The 19,800-nt window shown below is 33.4% G+C and overlaps 1 protein-coding gene across 2 annotated transcripts in view; it reads right to left on the bottom strand.

The window, feature by feature from the left end:
• FSTL5 (follistatin like 5) overlaps nucleotides 1-19,800 on the bottom strand; it is an 814,279-nt gene that overhangs the window by 761,175 nt on the left and 33,304 nt on the right. For both annotated transcript variants that reach the window (XM_054485700.1, XM_063664253.1), the window contains one exon: nucleotides 12,467-13,446. The gene's annotated coding sequence lies outside the window, so the exon portion shown is untranslated. The remainder of the gene's footprint in view (nucleotides 1-12,466; nucleotides 13,447-19,800) is intronic.

Below are 19,800 nucleotides of genomic sequence, written 5' to 3' on the forward strand. Positions count from 1 at the left end.
ATTATAGAGAAATCAATTAATTTAGTTTGAAATCAGGAATGAATAACACTATCACATGAAGCTATGTTAAATCATTAGAAACCAGTTTTGTTTCTTTTTCCAGAATGCTCCAGTGGAGGTATTCAACTGAATCATTAGGGAATATATGATACTCTTTCTCTCTGATAAAAAAAAAAAAAGAAAAAAATTTAATTGGAAAAAGTTTTTAAATTAGCAGGTTTTATATTTTGAGCAGGATGTTTAAAAATCATGTAGCAACATCCCAATCAAAAATATCTTGAGATAGTTTTTATTTTCAAATGTGTCAGTTATATAAATATGGGACATGGTCCTTGGTATGAAGTTGCTAATTCAAAACATACTGTCTGTTTAACAGTTTCTGAAGACTGATATGCTCTAACTTTGTGCCAGTTTTAAAAGTTTGAAAGATTCTGAAATAGAACAAAAAATGATGTTTAAGTCCATTGTAGTTGAGCTAAACAGCAAAATTTTAGTATGTGACCTGCCATATTCTAATGACTATCACAGATTAATTTAAGCCTGCTGGTGCTTTACAGAAGTCTCTTGTATACTTGGCATCTTGTCACATTCTACTTTCTGGATCAAGAGCCCAGTGTTAAGATCTAAAAACTGGGGCAGTAAAAGCCTGAGTATCACACAGCAGGGTTTCCATAGTGTCCTAACCATTTATAAATCAAATCCATTTAAGGCCAATAATAAATAGGACACAGCAATTTCAAGAGAAACAGTGTGGCTTCTTCAAATATTTAAACAATTCCAAATTTTGCAACTTCAAAAAGTTATTTTGCATTTAAAAATACCTTTATTTGCTCTACCTGAAGACTATTTTTGAGGCAAAACAAAGTGGCACTAGAAGGCCAGAATCAGAATGTTCTTAATGCCTTCTTGAGCTCCCTGTACTGATTTTTAGACAGTTTTTAACTTAACCGAGGTGTTCAGCAAAACATGTATAATTAACTAGAAGTCCAGTAGAGTAGCATCCGGAGCAGTTTTCACAGCTGGGCACACAGTCCGACTACAGACATTGTCAATTAAGTTGTACTATTTGTGTACAGACAGGGAAACAAACAGAATGAAAGCCCTTCGACTTTCTCAGGCCTCAGGACATGTAGAGAAACAAGGCACTGGCTAAAAGAAAGTAAACAGTTCCAGAGGGTATTAATTTGAAATCGTTGTTGTCATGAATTGTAAATAAGTAGACTTTAAATGCAAAGCATTTTCTAGAAACCTTCTCTTCGGTTTTTAATGATTTTTACTCCAATTAATTATAGCTTTATGAGAAATGTCACCAAGGAAATAATTCAGGAAAATCTTTGGCACAATTCATGCACTTCTTTCAAGTCTTATTTTCCTTGTAAGTGCACTAACTCTTGATATTCTGCCAATATTGTGCATTTAATTTTTGCATTTATTTTCTAAAGGTATAGATGTATTTTTATTACTATTATTTTCTTTTGCTTTTTTTCCTACATAGTCCCATGATGTCACACTATTTGAATAAACAATGCAATTTCATAATAACAGACAATCACTGTAGTTTCTCAAGCATGTGCACAAACCCGAAAAGCGTTGTAAACATTTCTCTTTCCCTAATAATGCCATAGTGTCTGGGATAATGAATCGTTAACATAAATACCAGCTCACTCAATCATTGCCTTAAAGGAACATACATTTTAGAGAACTTAAATTTTCTATGAAAAAATGTCAAGTTCTGAACAAACAAACTGCACAATGCTAAAACGGTCTAAATTTATACTCAGAAATTAGCTTTAAGTCCCAGAATTTAGTTGCAACATGCTCTGTATAGTATGTTTAAAAGTGGAAAGAAAAAAAAACGACTTAACATATTTCAAATACATTGTAGTGCCAAACAAAAATGAAAGCTAATTTTCATTAACAAGAAAACCACAAAAAGTAATTACTTTTTTCATGATATGTGCCTTCTGGTTTTTGCCAACAATTTGTCATTTAAAACTGAATAGAATTTTACAAATTGAAGTTCATTCAAGAGGATTTTAAGGTATTATACCTTAAAATCAATACTTGATAATCATAAACTTCTATTTTGTGAGTAGATGTTCAGTATTCAATATTCTTCCACCCTAAACGTATTGACTTCTTACTGGATGATAAGCTCTTTCTTAAAGTCCCTAGGGCTTACTAATATCATGTTTTCTCAGTTATAATTATGGATAAAAACATTCACTCCCCCATTTTAGAATGATAAGGAATCTTAACTTCAATCAGAAATTACTTAATGTGTTCCTCAGGATGGCATGAAGATGGAACCTATGATAACTCCAATCTTAGGTAGCACTCTTATCCCTTAGTAATACTTCACCTGTTTTACTTTTTACCTGAACACTTATCAATGCCAGATATTATATTATACTTTGGCCTTATTAGTTTGCTTATTGTCTATCTTGCCACAGAGAGGGTAGGGCAGGTACTCTGTCTCTCTCATTGCTACTCATCCCCAGCACCTGAAAGGATACCTGAAACAGCAGGTATTTAATATATTCATTGAATTAATTTATTTCTCTTAAAATAACTATATGTGTGTGTGTATATATATATATTAGACGGACTTTCACTCTTGTTGCCCAGGCTGGAGTGCAATAGCATGATCTCTGCTCACCACAACCTCCACCCCCTGGGTTCAAGTGATTCTCCTGTCTGATCATCCCGAGTAGCTGGGATTACAGGTGCCCACCACCATGCCCAGCTAATTTTTTGTATTTTTAGTAGAGATGGGGTTTCACTAGGTTGGCCAGGCTGGTCTTGAACTCCTGATCTTGGGTGATCCACCCGCTTTGGCCTCCCAAAGTGCTGGGATTACAGGCTTGAGCCACTGCACCCAGCCAAAATAGCTATAATCTTAATAATATTTTTTAAAGTATTGTTTATAAAAGAATGAAAAATCGAATTTACCTATTAGTTAGTTATCTTTATTTAGCTTTTGTCAAAATAAAATTGTTTTAATTGTATATAGAAGATATAAGCGCAATGGCTTTTTTCTGTGTAATTAATGTTAGTAAAAATCATTGCCCAATAATTTACTAATCTTTAGACTACACAAACAAGAAAAAAATATCCACAGCACATAAATCTTTTGTTGAAGATCTTTTGAACATGATGTTTTTTCAAATGTTGAAGTTTTTCTTTTAAAGTAAATCTAAAGTATATTTCTTGCACTTTTCCTAAATAACAAGTGTAGAATGTCATGTTCACTTTCTATGTAATTACTATGTTATCTGTAAAAGAGTATAAATATAATGTTAAATACAAGTTTCTGATTTGCATGAAAATAGTCCATGTTGAATGTAATAAGTTCATAATAAAATATTCTTTGTGTGGTTCTCAGTCAGAGACCAAAGTTAAAAATGGGAAAACACAGCAAATGACCAAACTCTAATATCAAAAAACATTAAGCAAATCCATCATCATAAATCTATTATAGTCCTAAATGTACAAAGCATTATGTAACAAATGCAAGCATAAAAAGAGAATAAAATCCAATGTGGATCAATTAATTTATATATGTATGAAGTAATTGTAAACTATACAGGTTTTTTTTTTACACACAGAAGAAGTTTCTAGGCTTCTTCCTATAAAAGATTTAATTAGGAAGAACAGCCTATGACACATTAACGAATCCAAAAGCCACTCCAGACTGTCTACTACACAGTTTAGGTGATAAATTTAGGGTTAGAAAGACGAGCCCAGTGGCATTCAAGCAATAAAGATTAAGGTTTAAGTAAAACTTCAACAAGGTACAGTAGGCAGAACACTACCTGAATCCCAGTGACACACACTCTTGTATAATCACCTCACCTTGTGTGTAGGCAGGACCTATAACTTGCTTTTGACCAATAGACCATGGCAAAGGTAATGTGCTATTGCTCTTGTGGTCACATTATATGGCAAAAAGGAAGGGATTTAAAGATGTGATTAAATGTATATCAAAAGGAAGATTACCCTAGCTGGGCCTGACTGGATAAGTGAGCCTTTAAAAGCTGGGTTAGAGGTCAGAAACAGAAGCAGTCAGATTAATTCTTCTGCCGGCCTTGAAGAGGCAAGTCTCCATGAGTTCTGAGCCGCAAAGAAACAAATCCAGCCAACTGTTAGGTGATCTTGGAAAATCTCAAGCCTCAAATAAAAACCCAGGGCTGGCAGAAACCTTGATGGTGAGGTCCTGAGCAGAGGAGCCAACTCACCTGTACCCAGACTCATAGTTCATGGAAATCGGGAGATAATAAATGTTTATGTGGCTAAGTCTGTGATAATTTGTATGTCACAACAGAAACCACACATATGTTTTAAAAACATGAACATTTTGATGAGATCCAAAGTGACACTGACATGACATTTACTGCAACAAAAACTACAACAACTCTGAAAATCACATGGGAGCACAATATGCTCTTAAACTATAAGAACATTTGACCGAATGCAGAAGAGTGGGACCTAAACAGGGATTCTTGAAAGTACAACAGTCCAGACAGGACATGGTGTTTATACAGAGGTAAGGAACTATGTGATGGTTTAGATTTTAACTTATCTTTGTTCTGCATGCGTGCATTTCACATATCAGAAAATGGAAAAGCAGGTTGACTACTTGCAGGGTGTAGAACCAATTAGAAGAATCTTTAAAGCAGCAGAGAGTGTCAACTTAATGTAAAAATTAGAGATCTAATGATGATTTCTGAACACAGTGGCATTTTAAAGCATATTTTAATCAAGAGAAATCCAAAGATATGAAATCTGTAACAGCAGGACGTAAAGATTAGGATCTGATCATGCAGTTGACTTCAGACAAAACTTGATCTGAGTCTCAGCTCTGTGGTCAATACCTTAAGACTTGGTTTCAGAAGACATACAAACATGAAAAAATGCTCCATGTCACAAATCATCAGAAACATGCAAATCAAACCACAATAAGACACCATCTCACACCAGTCAAAATAGTTATGATTAAAAATTCAAAAAACAACAGATACTGGGGAGGCTGCAGAGAAAAGGCAAGTCTTATATGCTATTGGTGGGAATATAGATTACTTCAGCCACTGAAGAAAGCAGTTTGGAGATTTCTCAAAGAACTTAAAACTGAAATACCATTTGACCCAATAATACGATTACTGGGTAGATAGCCACAAGAAAATTAATCATTCTACAAAAAACATACATGCACTTGCACGCTCATTGCAGCACCATTCACTATAGCAAAGACATGGATCCAACCTAGGTGTTTATCAATGGTAGATTGGATGAAGAAAATGTGGTACACATACACCATGTAATACCACACAGCCATAAAAAAGGATAAGATCATGTCCTGTGCAGCAATGTGGGTGCAGCTGGAGACCATTATCCTAAGCAAATTAACACAGGAACAGAAAACCAAGTATCCCATGTTCCCAGTTATAAGTGGGAGCTAAATATTGTATATACATGGACATAAGGATGACAATAACAAACACTGGAGTCTACAAGAGTGGAAAGGTGGGAGGGAGGCAAAGGCTGAAAAACTAATTTTTGGGTATTATGCTCAGTACCTGGGTGGTGGGATCACTCATACCCCAGATCTCAGCATCGGGGAATATATCCAGGTAACAAGCATGCACATATATCCCCTGAATCTAAAATAACAGTTGAAAAATAATTTAACTTTTTTTAAAAAAAGATGGTTTCCCTATATCTACATTATAAACTGTTATGCATATAAAATGAAACTGTGTTTATAAATGCTTAAGACTATGCATGGGATATTATGAATCATCAGAAATTTTGTCTCATTATTATTACAGCAGGAAGAAACAAGAATAAGACTAGTGTAAAGAATGTCAAAATAATTGTGTCTCAGTTTGGACAGTCTGGGTCAAGGTAAAAATGATAAGAGAAAAATAGAGAATTGGGAATCAGACAAAGCTACATGATAAAGTGAGGGATTTAAAACTTGTGTACCTGCTGCATATTGTATAGGAAGAACAATGTAATTTTTAAATATTTATAAATTTTTAGACCAAAGTAAATTGAAGGAGAATTTGTCATCAACTGACTGCCAGAAAAAAAATAGAATGGGGATCATGTTAGGGATGAGATCATGAGTTCATGGGGTTTGTGCTGTCACCATGAAATCAGAGTTAAAATGTCCAGCAGACCTTTGTAAATACATTAATGGACTTCAAATCTGGGTCAGAGCTACAGATTTGGAGGATATCTGTGAAAAGATGATAATTGTAGCTGCTGGAGTGAATGGACTTCCTAGGGCTCCACAGAGAATGAGGAACAATGAGTTACACAAATGGTATACACAATCTCGTAAAAATTTCAAGATTAAAAACATTTATGCCAGCCTTCATGTCAAAAGTGAAACATTGATTATTGTTAACCAATATGTAAAATATAAAATAAAAGGTCCTATACGCTTTCCACTTTAAAGTTAAACACTCTTAAGAAAATCAAACTTTTCTATCTCCTTTGGGATCCACTTAATAAAGACAACCAAAAACTTGTATAATGGGGATTCAGTAGGGAGTCTGATGCAACTATCTGGCACACCAGGGAGCTGTGTTATAAATACTGCTAACAGCAGTCACCTCTTCTCTTTCTCAGTCACCCTAAATGCTATATGAAAACAAAGAGCAACAGCTAGTGGCCAATATTTCCCTTTACATCAAATACAATTAGATAGAAACAATAGAATAAAGTAATGTTTCCAAAGCCTTCAAGAGCCCGCCTTAGATTACCTCCTTGGTATTGTGCCTCAAAGCTAGTCATTTGTTTTGATTATTTTATTTAATCTTGATTTAATCTCACAAACTGTTCAAAACTTTAGTAGCTAACTAATCTGAAGGATTACGTGTGAGTAGCAGTTGATACCACAAATGTTGATTGCTTGAAATGGTCTAAATTTCACCAAGTGTTTGAATTTCATCTCCAGTAGGACTTTTAAGGGAAAAAGAAAAACAACTTGACTCCTAGGAAACATTATCTACTCTATTCTATTGTTTCTTATGCTGTTTGAGGCACCAAGGGAAATATTGGCTGCTGCTAATATTTTGAATATTCTATGAGGTCAATTAATGTAGCATCTTTATAACATTAAATACAGAGGGAAAACCCCTTAAAGTCTTTGGTATTATGCATTCTAAAGTGTGTATACTAAAGAATATATGCTATAAAATAATTTCAATGACTTAATAATTAAGCAATAGTCTTGGGGAAATAATAAGAGGCATTTACATATAGTAAACAGATTATCATAGTAAAAATGCTTAGTTTTGAAAATGACATAGCTAGTTACTGGACTTTTGACCTAAATAGAGGTACTAGACATGTAAACTTGGTTTGATTCCCTAATTCACCTATTCCTAGTTGTGTGACCATAGGATACAGTGGTATGGAGATTTGATGTGAGTTTCTGCTTTCTTATATTCATATGAGTAATTAAGGATTGAATAGTATCAATCTTTACAAAGCCATGCAAATGTTACATTACTTAATATGGGTTTATGGCCTGATATCAATGAAATATATATGAATACCTATTAATACTTTGAATGGTATCTATGTCTATCTTATTCCTTTTCCCAGATGAAAAAGCAAATTCAGGATCAAAGACCAAATGATATCAATAGACACTTCATTATGAAGCAACAAATGTCTTTACTAGTACCAACTCACTGGTTCTTTTTCTTTAGAAATATGAAGAGCCAGATTCCATAATCCTAAGTGAGGCAGCTCAGAGTCTGATTGACAGTGGAGTCACAGCAATTGCTGGGGCTTTGAGAAAAGAGACATGTAACTACAGAGAGCAGGTAGGCATTTGTGTTTTCATGTAAGGACATTTACTTTTAGGGTTTTGGAATTTTAAAAATAATAATAACTCAAGAGACAATAAAACAATATCTAATGGTCCAACTATAAAAGGTAAATTATTTCCATTTCATCATCATCTTTGGGGAATATAGCTCAGGTGTGTATGTTTTAATTGCTACTGTATGTATGTCTTAATTGCTACCTTGGTGCTATATTCACAGAGAAAATACATCAGTAAAGTAAGTTTCTCTATTACAATGTATATTTAAATACAACTCAATGAAGAAGTATTTTTAAATTTTTGCTTTGGAATTGTTACTTGTGCAATGAACTAGTTATGAGTTGAAATAATATTCTATGTATTGACATACAAATGAACTCACTAAGCAACCACTTTGCTTTATTTAGAGATTTATATAATTTAATACCAAAAGCCACATTAAATTAATATCAATTGCTCGATTTTAAACCAAGAAAGTTCAGAGTGAAGCTGTTCTCTTATTTCACCACATTTATGTGTGAAAACATTAATACACAAGGAATAAAAATATTAAATTAATATTAATTACTTGATTTTAAACCAAGAAAGTTCAGAGTGAAGCTGTTCTCTTATTTCACCACATTTATGTGTGAAAACATTAATACACAAGGAATAAAAATATGTTATGCGCAGGGATATTCAGGCTCTGTTCTACAGAGGTGCATGGCTTATTATCTGAAGATTTGTAGGAAGTAAACTTGATGTTTTACTTTTATAGATTGTAATTTCCAAATCCTTTATCAGAACTCATATTTTTTAACAATTAATAAGGTGCTATAAACTCTTCATTATGCACACATCCATTTTGTTTTTTATTCCTGGCAAATATTCATTTTCAATTGTTCCTTGCCTTGCCAATCAGCATGAGAGGTTCTAAATGTCATTTTAATGCCAAAAAAACTGGTATGTGCACAAGCATTCTAGCCGAAATAAAAAATAACAATAATTAAAAGACAAAATTGCCACTAAAAGTTATATATTGTATTACAGCTTATTATCTAAATTATTTTGTACTAGCTAGCATGTCTTTAACTTGCATGTTCTAGGTCATGCCCTTGCATGTTTATTGTGCAGTAGAATTTACATATATATGTGTATATACATATATGTGTAAATATATATGTACACACATAAATTCACACACACGTATATACATTCTAATTGTCTCAATTACTTATACTATTAATTCATCCTGTTTCAGAAAACCCATTGGAACTCTGAGTTTATCAAAACATGGTCCCATCCATTATAATAATATCAATTCGTTAATACTAAGGTGATTTAAAACACAGAGGGACCAATTGCTTTACTGTATGGTTATCAATTTAATTGGAAAATTAGGATATTTCCACAAGCGATTCTACAGCTAACCTTAAGTAGGATATACCCAAAAGACTTTGGAGGTGTTGAAGCAGAAGGTGATTAACTCTGTTTGGTAAAGGATAATTGGTCACTTGACTCTTAGAATGACTCTAACAACAGGAAGTATTTTTTCTAGTTTATTAGTTCACAAGAGTCTTTTGAGCTTCATAATATATTAAGTAGTAAAAAATACGAGAGATACTATGTCAATTTTGGGCAAATATGAAGAACTAATAGAAAGATGTCATTGAAGGCCTTTGGGTCTTATTGATAAATGAGCTTTAAATATTATTTTTAAATGGTCATTATTCAAAGAAAACTATCAGTAAATTATTAGGCAAATAACTTCTTAAATATCATTTTAAAAGGTATTTTAATTTTTTTCAGACTTTTTAGAGTATTTCAGATTTATTATGACTTGTATTTTTCTATCGCCCATGTTAGTAACTAGAAAACAAAACAAACAAACAAAAAAGAAAGCAAGCAATATACAGCCTTGATAATAAAAATTCCAAATTGATTCACCCTTATCTTAAATCTCACAAAACATAAACAGGAATGCATTTTATTTGTAAGAAGAAACAATCTATCTATAAATTTCATTTTGACTCAATTTTTAGTTTGATCGATAACCCTTAAGAGGTTGAGAAACAATTTAAAAAGACAAATTGAGCACATCATGTAATATATAATTAAATTATTTTGATAATTTTCTGTAGACTTTATGAAGTTCATCACTTTTCTGCAAACAGTGCTGTATATATTTGCAGTGTGTCTGTAATGAAATGAGTTAATGTCTTAACAAGACATCCAGTGTTGTGTTACTGAATAATCCTTTACATTTTACATGAATTTATTATAACTCCAAAATACGGTCATTTCTTTGTGGATCAAAGACTTAATAAGGGGCCACCACATTTGAATATCTTTCATAAGTGTCTTCAAAGTTGGCAATTTTATTAGTTTCAGTGGAAATGTTATTCTGCATTTAAGTAGTGTCCCCTATATGCTAAATTTGGGCTTATGATGGGAATCTAATTTTCCCTTATTTCAGGACTAAGCTGCAAAAGCTAAAAGTATAGAAAAATCAGAAAAAAAATGCAGCTAATGTTTTACATTTGCAATCTCATTGAGTCAACCTTTGGTTATTATTGCCAGTAGCATAGTTTGACTTCAGTGTTTAAATATGTTATTGTTAGATGAAACATTAAATTTCATCTTAAAGAATTCCAGATATTGGTAGTTCAAGGTAAATATTTATACTTCAATAAAGACATACATCTTGGAAAACTGTGCAAATGGAAGTCAATGACACACTCAGGTACATTTTGAGTAAATGTGTTTATATATAGTATGCCTTTCAAATAAGTTATAAAATTAAGATATGTATTAATGTTTCAAGATAATAAATAAAATTGAAAATAAAATAAGCCATAATTCTGTTAGAAATTTCACAGCCTAAATATTTATACCAACATAATTAGTTTTAACAAGAACATTTCAAAATTTGTAGTGGAAGGAATGATTCTCTGTGTATTTAAAGGAGATTATGTTGTATAAACTTCCTAGCTCAGTGTTTTATATATTCTTTTTTGCCCCTCTACCCAATCCAGGCTTTCAAAATTTGTACGAATATTTAATTTAAGATCACATGACTGACATGAATCCTACAAAGAATATCTGTTTAGGGTAAAACATGTGAACAACTTCAAAAGATTTACATTTGACCTTTAGTATTTGCAACAATATGCATTTCTTGTGGCAATCACTCTCTTGTAGGGTTGTGTAGTAAATACAATGAAAAATCTCTACCTAGAGGATTTAGTTTAAATCACAAAATTCTAAAGCTAAACTTCATCCTAGTAACTCTAATGCAACTAGAGTAGAAATTTTATGATATTTTAAAATATACAAATATTTAAACCTAACTTAGTGTACGCCTGCTGAAAAGCATAGATCTATTCAGTTGAATAATACTTATTAAGTATGAAACAGCTTTATATTTAACTCATTCCTATCAATATTGGACGTCTACTTGCAACCTAAACTCTCTCTCTCTGGAATGTAAAGGAAATATCCCCCACCCCTGTGCTTTTCCAGGCATCATTTATACTTAATCTAATGTTACTAAATGACATAAATGAGAGACCACAATTCCATTTATCAGGCAAACCATCACATCTGTCAAAGTCATGAATAGTAATAAGAAATACAAAGAGCACAGGAGAACTTCTATCATTTAATAATTGCTCACTATGAGAAGTACTGTTCAGTCGTTTTCCACACCGAATTCTTTCTCTGTACACACTCAGAATACACTGCCAATTGACAAAAGGAACATAGCTTCAAAAGAAAATCTTCTAAGTAAAGAAAAGCTCTCTGTTAAGCATGCAAGAGGTTAAACATTGCTGAAATAGTGAGACATTTTCTCAGCCCACGCTTCCCAGTTCCATTCAATTACCAACAGCACAAGCGACTATAATACAAGCGAATACTGTATTATTAAATCAGAGCTTCCCATTTACATCCACCTCTAACCTGAGGGGGTGGCAAGGGGATGACATTTGCTAGTCAACAGCAGAACAAACAGCCCCCAACTTGGAAATACACATGACCTTGGGGTGTGGAATGCTCAGAGACTGAGTTTCACAAGTTTTATTTGGATCTACTGCATAACACATCTAAATGGACCCAGCATGATGTAAATGTTTCTATACCTACCTCCTCCCTTCCAAAAAACGTTAAGAGAGCTCTGCACTTTGAAGTCTATGCTTTAGATATAGGAAATAATATTGATGATTAACCAGAGACTAGTCCATTCAAATAATTATTTGATTATATTTGTTCTAAACAACTTGTTGGTTGATTTATTTAATATCATTTGCTAATATATTTGGGGGGTTTCCTGGAATGGTTCCTATCCTTTGAACCCTGCTGAAAGTATTGCTCTAAAATATTTATATTTATAAAGCAAGATATAACATAATGACATCAACTTCACAAAAAGCAAAGCTCTCAACTTCCCCTCTAGAATTCAGTGCATAATCACTAACAGATTGTCTTGTAATAATAATAATAGTAATTATTAAAATATTTTTGCAATCATTGCCAAAAGTCCAGTTTCAAATTATAAAAATAAGCATAACTTGTTTTTAAATTTTTGTATAGCAGTCCGTATTTCTCCCCCACTTGTAACATTTATAACAATATTATTTTTCTTACCTTATTTTAACAGTCACAAAAGTCCCCCAGAAAGATTCCTAAACGCTGTGGAAATATAAATCACAATTAAAAAAAAAAAAACAACTCTAAAAAGATCGTCTTAGCTGAGGAAAAAAAAATAGTTTGGTCTAAAACTATAGAAATCTCCAAAGTCACGCCTGAATGAGTGCCCAGGTGGCAAACAGAGGACTCTCTCCCACGTCCGATACCACACTCCTTTGTCAAGTTGATATGGGTCCTGTTGGTGAAGCGGGTCCCACAGGGCACAGAGGGTGCAAGAGGGCGTTGCCTTCAGGTGCTGGAGCAACTGGTCCGCTCGCGTCTCAGGTTCAGCACCGACAACACAGTGGACAGTACCAGCTCCTCTCACCTCCAGTTTGTCTCAGTCACTGAACCAGGCTGATTCTCGCTCCTCCTCCCTAGGCAGGAGCTGCCGCCACTCAACCCGGGGGTGCCCCGCCCCCACCATCTGACGTAACTATTTTGCATATCAACTCGCCGAGAGGTAAGGGGCCGCCCCCTTGACTGGGCTTCTGCTAGAGTCAGCTGCGGCAATCGAGGCAACAAAATTCAGGCTTAACGTCAGCGTGGGCATCTTTGGACTTCAAGATGTATTCTCAACGAGTCCAGTAGAAACTAAACGCTTTGGCGGTGCTGGAGCCTTTGCCTTCGCTGGGACTGCCGTTTCTGCGCACTCTAAGATCGCTGCGGGCACAGCTCTGGAAGGAAGACGGGGCGGAGAGAGGGGGCAGTGGAACACGGAGAGGACCGAGTGGGAGGCGGGTGGGGAAGAGACGGAGAAATAGAATGAATCTATTCAACCATTCTTGAAAACATCTCCGATCCTTTTGATCTTCCTGGCCAAACTTTGCTGCCTCTCCCTGCCATTTGGTTATTTGAACGGATCCGTATTTGGTGTTCCTACTCCCTTCCCTCGGTTCACGGAGCCTCTGGAGGGAGTCGCTGCTGCAGAAACTTGCCTGGAAGAAAAAAAAAAAAAATTCTTGAGCACTGAGAGAAAACGTGAAAGCTTGCAGCGCTAACCATCATTTCTAAACAGAATCTTTAAAAAAAAAAAATACGAGTGCTCCATAGTATATATTAAACCTACAGAACCTTCCTTATTCATTCTCATGATTTAAATATATCCTCAAACTGTATAGACTTGGAGATTCCAGAGGGAAAAAAAAATTAAATAATAAAAAGTGAAAGTTCTCAGCTTCAACTTCCACTGCCAAAATTCTGAAGGTTATGCAATATTTATTATGTCTACTATATCAATTGTTCACTATGAAAGATGGCTATGCTAGAAGCATTACATAGCCTTTAGCAATTCTCTCAGTATTTGTGACATATCTTGTCCCAGTGAAGCTCTAGCGGCCTTGAAGGCAAGAGAAAGGGGGCCTGTCATGCCAAATTCCACAGACTGCTTAAACTTGTAAACAAACACTTTCAGTGAACTGAAGCAATCAATCATCCAGAAGGGTGATTATTCACATTCCATGCACATGTCCCACCTACAGCTAGCATGACTTACTTGGACAGAGAAGTGGATATCTAAAACTAAGCTTAAATTTTCTTAACTTGGGTAAAGCATGTTTAATAAAAAAGGTTGTTTATTCAAATAATGTCGTAGCGTTTCACACATTGCTTTCCATCAAAATGCATACATACAGATATGTGTCATCATATTCCAGGAGTCTGATATAATCTAGCACTGGATCCACTCACAAGCATTTTTCAGGGACTCTAATCAAATGAATACCCTTGCTTATTTCCCCATCAGGAAAAATAATGCATTTTATTTTCTCTAATATTAAGAAGTTATTTGAGGAAGTCTATTTACTTTGTGGACCCATACCCCCAAACTCCTTCTTTCTAGTTACTTAAAAAAGAAGAAATAACAGAGGAAAAAACTATGGTGTTTTTGCTTGAGGGAAGGAACATTTTTTTATTCTGATTCACACCCACATAAACCTTTCTCTATGGCTTTATTCCAGAAATTGCCCGTTTCTTTTCTGAACGTACAATCTCCAGTACTATTTCTCTAACACACCTTGACTACAAGTTTTGCATTTTGGGTAATCTGCAATGTTTTTGTTTTCTCAGACAACTACTGATTTTACGTTTATAAGTGTCAAGTGCCATGACTTTTTGCACAGATATACCCATACATGCATGTATTATGAGTTCTTCAATTCCCAAAGTCATTTTAATAAAGGTGGCAGACACCATGATATGTCAGGAAAGATGATCTGTTGGGGCAGATGGGTGTTGCACAATTACAATTACAAGGGAGCCAACTGTATAACTTGAACTTGGGTTGACTATGGCGCACATGATATGCTTCTTTTGGGAACATCGCATAGCACACTTTGGTCTGCTTCATGCCAATGTGCTGCAATATCAGAGAAATCTTGATAGTTCACTTTAGTAATATAGAGAGTATATGATGTATGCTTATAAAATTCCACCAAGACCTATGTTGTTTGTATAATGGACACAATTTTTCAGTTTACTCCAGTGATCATAACATTTTGGACTATGAATTCAGTTAAAGCAGTCATAATATTATTGAAAAACCTGAGGGAATAAAACTGGAAAACAAACCTTCCTTTCAAAGATGGAAAGGAAAGCCAAATCATTTTCTCATTTTTTCACTGTCTTTAAAAAGAGGGAGAGAAGAAAGAAAGAAAGAAAAGAAAAGAAAAAGGAAAAGAGCTATTTTGGCAAGCATGAACAAAGAGGAATACATGCAGAAAAGCATTGAGAATATTCTCCTAGCGGATTCTTGGTTTTGTACTGTCCTAAATGGCAATGTGACTGAGGGCAAGTTATTTAAACCTTTTCATCACACACATCATTTGTAAAATATATAGGTTATCCTGTTATCTCCAAAATTCATTACATGCTTGTCATTCTGTAATTTTATATTAGACTTCAAAACTTCAGAAATTTTTATATTAGAATTCAAAATTTCATATTAGAGTTTAAAACCTTAAGAACTTTTCCCTAAATGAAATAAATTGGCAACTGGTTACTAAGCCTGTGAAAAGAATATCTTCATGTAATTAGGTTGGGAGGTGTGGAGAGGCTAAGATCAACTATGAGGCTAAGAGAGGTCAAAAAAATAAATTTTATCCACTCTGGCTGAAACTAAAAAAAGGCAAAATAGGCCTGTTAAAGCATTCATTTATTATATAAGCATATTGCAATAATCTCGCATATAGTCACAGATGTAATTACTGTTCAGGATATTTAAAGTAATTGTAAAGCAACAATAAAATTTAAGGCATGTGGAAGAGGTTAGATGGATTTTTAGTTGCAAATTGGCACTGGGAAGATGATTAAAAATTAAGCAAATGTGCTTAAGGAAAATTTATTTAAAGCTGATGACCAACATCTACTGAAGGATTTTAATTTAGGTAATTTACATGAACATATTGGAATGTAATACACAGAAATTATAAAGCACATTGTAATGTTGTCTTGCGAATGTGGTTATTTTGGGGCTTCTGTAGTATCATCAAATTTTACAAGCTCCTTTTCAAATTATAATTATTTAATGTATTTGTAGTACATTAGAATTATGAATACTCTAACGATAATAACAGTGTATGTTTCGTTAATATTTCTTTTTGAATCAATTATAAGAAGGTTTGCTAGTAACTGAGAACATGCTTATTTTGAAAAGCAAAGACGCACTTTTTTCTAGGTAATTTTCATGCTTACTTTTTGGGGATCAAAATAAAGCAGGGCCAGAAAAAAACTGATAGCTATAAATAACCTTTTTTTTTTAAATAAAAGAGAGTGAAATGATTCGACATAAGCACTAACGTGATTAAGATAGAGATCCCAACATCCCTGAAATGTGAGCTTATACATGATTGTGCTTTCTCCTGATGATGCATATGTACATAAAGTTTTTTAAAGAGTAGATGCTGCATTTAACCATTAGATCTTATGAACCAATCTTGCGGCTAAAAACTAATTTATGCTCTTTCTTTTTAACCTTTTTATAGTGATTATATATAAAATTTGGAATCACTATAAAAAGGTTAAAAAGAAAGAGCATATATATAAATCTATAATAGAGCATATATAAATATAAAGAGCATATTTATATATATATAAAAAAGCATATATATATATGGCTTCTTCTTTACTTCCATTACTTTCTTACTTTCTATCTCTTGCTCCCTTGGGCCCTTTTGTGCTCTCCACATATGTTTTATTTCATTTTAATGTTCTATTTAAAATGTCTATTAGGTATATGTCTACTGTGGTAAAGGACATTTAAATATAGTATTTTGTTATTGAAAGAAATATTGATACAATACATTTATATTAAATTTCTTAGCTAATTCCAAACTGTGACCTTAAACAAATTTATATGTGTGCATGTGTGTGTGTGTGTTTATGTAGGTAGGATATACTAATGAGAATTTTCAAATATGTTTTCTTAAAATTATGGAAATTAAGATATATGAATTAAAAACTCACTACTAATAAATAAAGCTGCAAATTAAATAACACTATTTCATTATGCACACATGTATTTGATCTAAGCAGCAATTACAATTTTCATGAGATTATATCAGTTTAATTTTAAATCTCAATTAGTTTCATTGGGATTATTTGAAATCTCAATATATGTTAAAATTGAGATTGTGTTGTTTTTCATTTTCTCTATTATATATCATAGCACAGGCATTTTGGTGGCTTTTGATAAGATTGTTAAATTTAATCAAGACTACTGTGAAAAGTCTCTTCTTGCTAGTATTTACATTAACGCACAGAAAGATACACTAAGAGAGACAATTTTTATCATTTGTAATTATAAATCCACCATCAAAATGGCACATTTCATAAAGGAGTGGTGGACTTTTTCAGAAATACTGACTAAAAGTTGACTATAACTTTTTGCTATTCTACCCCTCAAATTATCAGATTAATGCACATATAAACTTTAATTCTCACTGTGTAAACAGGCTTCTCAAATTCTACAAGAACCTGGATAAATGTATGGTATGAATAAAAGTTATAGGTTTAAGAAATTGTTTGATATCAATATTTATTGAGGTAATATTAATTGGAGAAAGATAGAACATGGTTTAATAAATGCTGCTTAACTGGAAAGTTGAAACCTACCACATTTAATACAGAAACCTAGGTTTGGCCTTAAATAAAAGATTTGCTCATTGTCATCAATAATTTGGGGTCAAAATGAATTCAGAATTATAGTAACTGGCCACTTAAAGAACCACTGCATAATCAAAGGATGTACCATGAATGCTCAGGGCGCAAAGACAAATAAACCTATTTTATTCTCCATGATAAATATGGATTCTTAATGTTATAAGTTTCGTCTTCTCAATTGAAGGGAATTAAAACCCGCTCTTTATATAGCCATATCTTGGGGAATGAACCTTAACATACAGATTTAGCAGACTCAGGTTTGTGTTAACTATTCTAGTTTTTATGCATTTTCATATTTTTTTTTATTTAGTTGTCAACTTCACAGACACACACATCCTGCTTTCCAAGTAATACTACTATGAGTTTCTCCCTAAAGCTGTATTTTGCCTTTCTGTTTTGGCTTGGTAAAAATGTTTGCTTTTCCCACACTAGTAGACAATGGGAATTAACTTTCAATAACAGCGAGCATCTATCAACGTGTCAATGCACAGAGTTTTCGAGCTCATATGAATGGATACAAAAAATATTGCTCTATAAATGTATAGATTGAAATGATGAATTGATTTAAAAATTTAGTAAGTATAATTAAATAAGAATTAAAAATTGTTATTACAGAGCTATGTATCTTCACAATTTGAGATATCCTCCTTAGGGATGTTAAATGTGGACATAAACCTATAAGTAAATCATTTGTTCCTTGGCTTAGGAAAAAGCATCTGAATGTAATTTTTTATAAACTAAACTTGGCGAGATAAGAACATAGTTTTATTTTGCTAGATTTATATAACAAATATATTTAAGTATCCTTTATTTTCTATGAATTAACTTCAGTGTTAAAAAAAATCTAGAAGTAGTAACCATAATTAAAATATCATCCATTAATAAGCCTTTAAGTACCCTCTACTAATAGCAATATTGTAGAAAAAAGATTGAAATTATAGTAAAAGCAGGACACCCTAAAAGTGTCAGCTAATTCAAGAAATACTTTACAACACAATCTGATCTGCTTCTGTGATTAAATTAACCCTAGAATTACATTTATGTACCACAGTAATAAATAATATTGTTGGCTGCATTTATAAAATTAGAAATAATCAATTATGTGAATCAGATATATTCTTACCTTCATTGTATTAATAGATTTTCAAATCAATTCACTGAGTTTTCCTTTCTTTTTTCTATTACTTTAATAGAATAGAAACTAGTACTTCGTGAGGCAGTTTAAAGTTCGGTAATATTAAGAGTCTTTGGAATCTAAAACTATGGTGCTATTTCTTAATTGAACTGTAAAAAAAAAGCATGAGACTTGCTGATGCTCAGACAGACAACTTACATTCTTAGAGTTCTTGTGTTTAAGAGAGCTCTTAGGGCATCTATTGGCCTATGTTGGTATTGCATATGAGAATTTCAGTTCTCACAACTTGAGTTATATATTTGCCCACAATGATTAAAATACGTGCTGCTGATGAATAGATTTATGTTGGAAATCTGTAATATCTATTGCTGAATTTAAAGTATTAAGCAAATGCATAAAACGCATATGGTATGGGAGTTGGTCTTACAAGTGTTTCGATATCGGCTATTTCAACATTTAAAAAATGTATGTTAATTATTTTTTAGAATCTAATATGTCACTGTTCATATTAGTTGCCGTCACCATTTTACTTACACTTCTGAATTTTTGTTTTGTTTCGTTTTGTTTTTTTGAAACGGAGTCTCGCTCTGTCGCCCAGGCTGGAGTGCAGTGGTGCGATCTTGGCTCACTGCAAGCTCCGCCTCCCGGGTTCACGCCATTCTCCTGCCTCAGCCTCCTGAGTAGCTGGGACTACAGGCGCCCGCCACCACACCTGGCTATATTTTTTTGTATTTTTAACAGAGACAGGGTTTCACCGTGTTAGCCAGGATGGTCTCAATCTCCTGACCTCGTGATCTGCCCGTCTCGGCCTCCCAAAGTGCTGGGGTTACAGGCGTGAGCCACAGGGCCCGGCCACACTTCTGTTTATAGGAGAGACAAAATAATTGTTCTTTCAGCTTTCAAAAGAAGTACACACAGTAACATGTTTTACATTATAACCTTTACAGCAGAATGTCAAAAGACATAGATAATATAGCTTTAAGTCGAGTTCAGAAATATC

This window comes from Pongo pygmaeus, chromosome 3, assembly GCF_028885625.2.
Source record: "Pongo pygmaeus isolate AG05252 chromosome 3, NHGRI_mPonPyg2-v2.0_pri, whole genome shotgun sequence".
Taxonomy (NCBI): Eukaryota; Metazoa; Chordata; class Mammalia; order Primates; family Hominidae; genus Pongo; species Pongo pygmaeus.